This window comes from Oncorhynchus gorbuscha, unplaced genomic scaffold (genome assembly GCF_021184085.1).
Source record: "Oncorhynchus gorbuscha isolate QuinsamMale2020 ecotype Even-year unplaced genomic scaffold, OgorEven_v1.0 Un_scaffold_7077, whole genome shotgun sequence".
Classification (NCBI taxonomy): domain Eukaryota; kingdom Metazoa; phylum Chordata; class Actinopteri; order Salmoniformes; family Salmonidae; genus Oncorhynchus; species Oncorhynchus gorbuscha.
In genome coordinates this window covers 7,767-14,427 of record NW_025750541.1, presented here as the reverse complement: position 1 = coordinate 14,427, position 6,661 = coordinate 7,767, and the positions used below count along the sequence as shown (strand labels likewise).

At 39.3% G+C, this 6,661-nt stretch overlaps 1 long non-coding RNA gene across 1 annotated transcript; it reads right to left on the bottom strand.

Annotated features, from left to right (window-relative positions):
• Positions 1-4,110: 4,110 nt before the first annotated feature.
• LOC124029634 lies at positions 4,111-6,419 on the bottom strand. The gene is made up of 4 exons (XR_006837814.1): positions 6,386-6,419; positions 6,169-6,225; positions 5,950-6,003; positions 4,111-4,151 (listed from the first exon to the last, which is right to left on the bottom strand). It is a non-coding gene; the product is annotated as an uncharacterized LOC124029634 (long non-coding RNA).
• Between the last annotated feature and the right edge of the window lie 242 nt (positions 6,420-6,661).

Here is a 6,661-nt window from a genome sequence, read left to right as displayed (position 1 = left end):
TGTGTGTGTGTGTGTGTGTGTGTGTGTGTGTGTGTGCGTGCGTGCGTGCGTGCGTGCGTGCGTGCGTGCGTGCGTGCGTGCGTGCGTGTGTGTGTGTGTGTGTGTGAGTGTGTGAGTGAGTGTGTGAGTGTGAGTGTGTGTGTGAGTGTGTGTGTGTGCGTCCGTGCGCAGCCCTGGATCAAGTGTATATGTCCCTTCAGATTGTGATGTATCAGAAATGGATTACAGGCTCTAATGTTAGATGAAAGAAGACACAAAGACTTCTGATCATTTGAACATTTACTTACATGCACACAGAGAGGTTAAATACAAATAGAAAACTTTAGACTGCCAACATTTCACCAGTGTAAACAGGTTTGAATACTATATATTCTGAAGAATATGATGGAAACACATTTCATTGAAAAAGTAGTAACTAATACAGAAAAGGAACAAAATACAATCTATTTCCATGTTTTCAATAAATAACATTTGGTTGAGGAATTGATAAGCAGCGATACACTGAAAACATTAGAATATGGTTGAACAAATGACGAGGAGGTAAAAACTGTTGTAATACTGAAGCGACAGAGAGATACTACAGCTTAGGTCCAATGTAACGTTTTCAACTTCTTTAATAAATAAATTAGTTTCTGCAAAGTCAATGCTAAAATAACACTGACATCTGATGGAAGAATGTATTAGTCCAATAATCGTTATATAATACACTGTCTTGATTTAACTGAGCTTTACCTATGTATTGTTCATCTTTTAGGTATTTGAATTAAGTATAAAACACGATTCTGGTCATAGAAGTGGAATTGGACGAGTGACATTGGACAAATTGCATCATCATTGCGCGACGAAGCGAAGTCCCTCCTCATGTTATGCTGGTCAGGTTAAGGGTAGACTGCTCCTCACCAGCGATACACTTCACTTCACAGTTTATACAAACACTCCGTGCTTACAAATCTACAGTCTCAATCTTTCTGGATTGAGGAAAGGTCCTGTGTTAAAAATAAAAAAGTAAACAAAAAAAACAGAAAAAATGTTTTAATCAGAAAGTGTATAAATTCACTCATGAAGAGTTCATATTTTGTTTGCAGCTCTTGACATTCCCATTCAGGCAAAGTTCAGAGGTCATGCTCAATGCATGCTGGTATATGGATGTCTTTCATTGCAAGTTGGCCCAGTTGTGTCCAATCTTTTAATCAATGTCTTTATATACTTTTATTATGATGGACTAATATTTCTTGTTTAAAATTACATTTGTAATTGTGGTACCTTTTGCACTGGTGAAATGTTCGCAGTTGTTAGTCAGACGAAAGATCTCAACGTACACAGTGATGATAAGTGCTCAGATCACTAAGATGGTTGGCCAATCATTATTATGACACAATCTGACTATGTATTGATGTTATTGAACACTGGGAAGGGCTTTCTTTTGGGAATTCTAATCAACCAAGAAACACATCAAGAAGATAAGTTATAACATATAAATGATATCAATTACCTACAACCTTTGTATTGGAATACCAATGATAATCATTGGATCAAAGCACTTTGCATCACATTCATACACCCACAGTCCAACGGAGGCATACATGAACTGCAACACCATTAGTAAAGACGAATAGAAGGCTAGTTGTGTCCATTTACACCTCATATCCCTCAGGATCATGGTTAGTAAAGATGAATAGAAGTCTAGTTGTGTCCATTTACACCTCATATCCCTCAGGATCATGGTTAATAAAGATGAATAGAAGGCTAGTTGTGTCCATTTACACCCCATATCCCTCAGGATCATGGTTAGTAAAGACGAATAGAAGGCTAGTTGTGTCCATTTACACCTCATATATCACTCAGGATGGTTAGTAAAGATGAATAGAAGGCTAGTTGTGTCCATTTACACCTCATATCCTTCAGGATCATGGTTAGTAAAGCGTCAGGTAGAATCTTGCAGTCAGTCACAGACTTACCTTCTCTGTTTCTTCCGTTGTGCTGGGAAGGATAGGGGTGATGAATTCCCCCTGCTTTGGAACAAAGTGTAGTATGTTTCAAGAACAATATATAATACAGCAAACACACACGTCACATAGTCTTCTACCACTCAACTCAGAGCTGTCCATGGTGCTGGCTCTGCTTGACACAGTTCGCACTTTACAAAGTATCTCAGGAAAAGAGCTCCAATTTCATACCTTTTCACTGTCTCCCGGTGACTGGGATGGATATGGACCCAAAGTTGTCAGGCCACTCTAAGAAACATGGACATACAGTGGGGCAAAAACGTATTTAGTCAGCCACCAATTGTGCACGTTCTCCCACTTAAAAAGATGAGAGGCCTGTAATTTTCATCATAGGTTCACTTCAACTAACAGACAAAATGAGAAAAATAAATCCAGAAAATCACATTGTAGGATTTTTTATGAATTTATTTGCCAAATTATGGTGGAAAATAAGTATTTGGTCAATAACAAAAGTTTATCTCAATACTTTGTTATATACCCTTTGTTGGCAATGACAGAGGTCAACCATTGTCTGTAAGTCTTCACATACTGTTGCTGGTATTTTGTCCCATTCCTCCATGCAGATCTCCTCTAGAGCAGTGATGTTTTGGGGCTGTTGCTGGGCAACACGGACTTTCAACTCTCTCCAAAGATTTTCTATGGTGTTGAGATCTGAGACTGGCTAGGCCACTCCGGGACCTTGAAATGCTTCTTACGAAGCCACTCCTTCGTTGCCCGGGTGGTGTGTTTGGGATCATTGTCATGCTGAAAGACCCAGCCACGTTTCATCTTCAATTCCTTGCTGATGGAAGGAGGTTTTCACTCAAAATCTCACGATACATGGCCCCATTCATTCTTTCCTTTACACGGATCAGTCGTCCTGGTCCCTTTGCAGAAAAACAGCCCCAAAGCATGATGTTTCCACCCCCATGCTTCACAGTAGGTATGGTGTTCTTTGGATGCAACTCAGCATTCTTTGTCCTCCAAACACGAAGAGTTGAGTTTTTACCAAAAAGTTATATTTTGGTTTCATCTGACCATATGACATTCTCCCAATCTTCTTCTGGGTCATCCAAATGCTCTCTATCAAACTTCAGATGGGCCTGGACATGTACTGGCTTAAGCAGGGGGACACGTCTGGCACCGCAGGATTTGAGTCCCTGGCGGCGTAGTGTGTTACTGATGGTAGGCTTTGTTACTTTGGTCCCAGCTCTCTGCAGGTCATTCACTAGGTCCCCCCGTGTGGTTCTGGGATTTTTGCTCAACGTTCTTGTGATCATTTTGACCCCATGGGGTGAGATCTTGCGTGGAGCCCCAGATCGAGGGAGATTATCAGTGGTCTTGTATGTCTTCCATTTCCTAATAATTGCTCCCACAGTTGATTTCTTCAAACCAAGCTGCTTACCTATTGCAGATTCAGTCTTCCCAGCCTGGTGCAGGTCTACAATTTAGTTTCTGGCGTCCTTGACAGCTCTTTGGTCTTGGCCATATGGAGTTTGGAGTTTGTTTGAGGTTGTGGACAGGTGATTTAAGTCATTGACACTCTTATTTACAAATTGGGTGACATCCAGTGGAACAGCCACTTTACAATAGTGTCTTTTTAGAAGGAAAATTATTTATACTGATAACAAGTTCAAACAGGTGCCATTAATACAGGTAACGAGTGGAGGACAGAGGAGCCTCTTAAATAAGAAGTTACAGGTCTGTGAGAGCCAGAAATCTTGCTTGTTTGTAGGTGACCAAATACTTATTTTCCACCATAATTTGCAAATAAATTCATTAAAAATCCTATAATATGATTTTCTGGATTTTTTTCTCATTTTGTCTGTCATAGTTGAAGTGTACCTATGATGAAAATTACAGGCCTCTCTCATGTTTTTAAGTGGGAGAATTCGCACAATTGGTGGCTGACTAAATACTTTTTTGCCCACTGTATAATCAGTAATGACCACTACTGGACAGAATGCTGTATGTACATTTCCTGGTTCAAAGGTCAAAATGACATGTTTTACCATCCGTTGTCTTTACTATCATTTTTCTATATCTAGAGATACAGTGGCAAAGGAAAAGTGTTCACCTCTTTGCTCATTCCATGTAGTGTGCTTTCTGTTGTGACTTCAAACTCCCTTGCTTTTCCATTGACAGTAAGGGATCATCTGTGGAATCCTTCAACAAAATGAACAATAACTATGAAAAACATTCCACTCTAAAACACTTTTACAAACGTCACAAAATAATGACAGCATTACTGGTGAGTGAGACAGTCATCGGAGTTCGATACGCAAACCACAATTAATAACAGGTATATAACTGGCATATAATGATAAACTATTCAATTCCTAATAATTCATTATTTTCAGGGAAGTGGGTGGGGACCCAAATCAACTGTATGACTTCCTCATTTTGTCTCTAGAGATGTACACGTGCAAGGTCAACAACACACCCTCCTCATGAATGTGTGTGATGGATTCATTAATACATGTATTGCATCAGAGTAATTGAGTTTCAGGTACCTTCTTTTAACTCAGTAATCATTTGAGTTTGTAGAGTTTGAATTAGAAGGGTTACCACACTATGCTGATCACTACCATAACACAATCAGGGCACTGCTATAAGACTCAAAGTATTGGTGTGGATAACGGGCTGCCCAGTGAGCTACAAATGTTATTGGAAAAGTTCATTTTGGTTGCATCTCTTGACATTACCATTCAGGCAAAGTTCAGAGGTCATGCACCAATGCATGCCAGAATACAGTATGTAAGTCTTCCATTGTAAGTTGGCCCCTTTGTGTTAAATCTTTAAGTCAAATATATATTTTGTTTATTTAAGACTTTAAATATTTGTTTTTCACGCAGGCCTAATAATTCATGTTTAAAATTGGAATTGTGGTACATTTTGCACTGGTGAAATGTTCACAGTTGATAGGCAGACGAAAGATCTCAACGTACACAGTGATGCCAAGTGCTCAGATCACTACGATGGTTGGCCAATCATTATTACGACACAATCTGACTATGTATTCATGTTATTGAACACTGGGCAGGGCTTTCTTTTGGGAAATTCTAATCAACCAAGAAACACATACAGAAGATAAGTTAGAACATATAAATGCTATCAATTACCTACAACCTTTGTATTGGAATGCCAATGATAATCATTGGATCAAAGCACTTTGCATCACATTCATACACCCACAGTCCAACGGAGGCATACATGAACTGCAACACCATTAGTAAAGACGAATAGAAGGCTAGTTGTGTCCATTTACACCCCATATCCCTCAGGATCATGGTTAGTAAAGACAAATAGAAGGCTAGTTGTGTCCATTTACACCTCATATCCCTCAGGATCAAGGTTAGTAAAGACGACTAGAAGTCTAGTTGTGTCCATTTACACCTCATATCCCTCAGGATCAAGGTTAGTAAAGACGACTAGAAGTCTAGTTGTGTCCATTTACACCTCATATCCCTCAGGATCAAGGTTAGTAAAGACGACTAGAAGTCTAGTTGTGTCCATTTACACCTCATATCCCTCAGGATCAAGGTTAGTAAAGACGACTAGAAGTCTAGTTGTGTCCATTTACACCTCATATCCTTCAGGATCATGGTTAGTAAAGATGAATAGAAGTCTAGTTGTGTCCATTTATACCTCATATCCCTCAGGATCATGGTTAGTAAAGATGAATAGAAGGCTAGTTGTGTCCATTTACACCTCATATCCCTCAGGATGGTTAGTAAAGACAAATAGAAGGCTAGTTGTGTCCATTTACACCTCATATCCCTCAGGATCATGGTTAGTAAAGATGAATAGAAGTCTAGTTGTGTCCATGTACACCTCATATCCTTCAGGATCATGGTTAGTAAAGATGAATAGAAGTCTAGTTGTGTCCATTTACACCTCATATCCTTCAGGATCATGGTTAGTAAAGCGTCAGGTAGAATCTTGCAGTCAGTCACAGACTTACATTCTCTGTTTCTTCCGTTGTGCTGGGAAGGATAGGGGTGATGAATTCCCCCTGCTTTGGAACAAAGTGTAGTATGTTTCAAGAACAATATACAATACAGCAAACACACACGTCACATAGTCTTCTACCACTCAACTCAGAGCTGTCCATGGTGCTGGCTCTGCTTGACACAGTTTGCACTTTACAAAGTATCTCAGGAAAAGAGCTCCAGTTTCATACCTTTTCACTGTCTCCCGGTGACTGGGATGGATATGGACCCAAAGTTGTCAGGCCACTCTAAGAAACATTGACATATAATCAGTAATGACCACTACTGGATAGAATGCCGTATGTACATTTCCTGGTTCAAAGGTCAAAATGACATGTTTTACCATCCGTTGTCTTTACTATCATTTTTCTATATCTAGAGATACAGTGGCAAAGGAAAAGTGTTCACCTCTTTGCTCATTCCATGTAGTGTGCTTTCTGTTGAGACTTCAAACTCCCTTGCTTTTCCATTGACAGTAAGGGATCATCTGTGGAATCCTTCAACAAAAATTAACAATAACTATGAAAAACATTCCACTCTAAAACACTTTTACAAACGTCACAAAATAATGACAGCATTACTGTTGAGTGAGTCATTAATTCATGTATTGCATCAGAGTAATTCAGTTTCAGGTACCTTCTTTTAACTCAGTAATCATTTGAGTTTGTAGAGTTTGAATTAGGA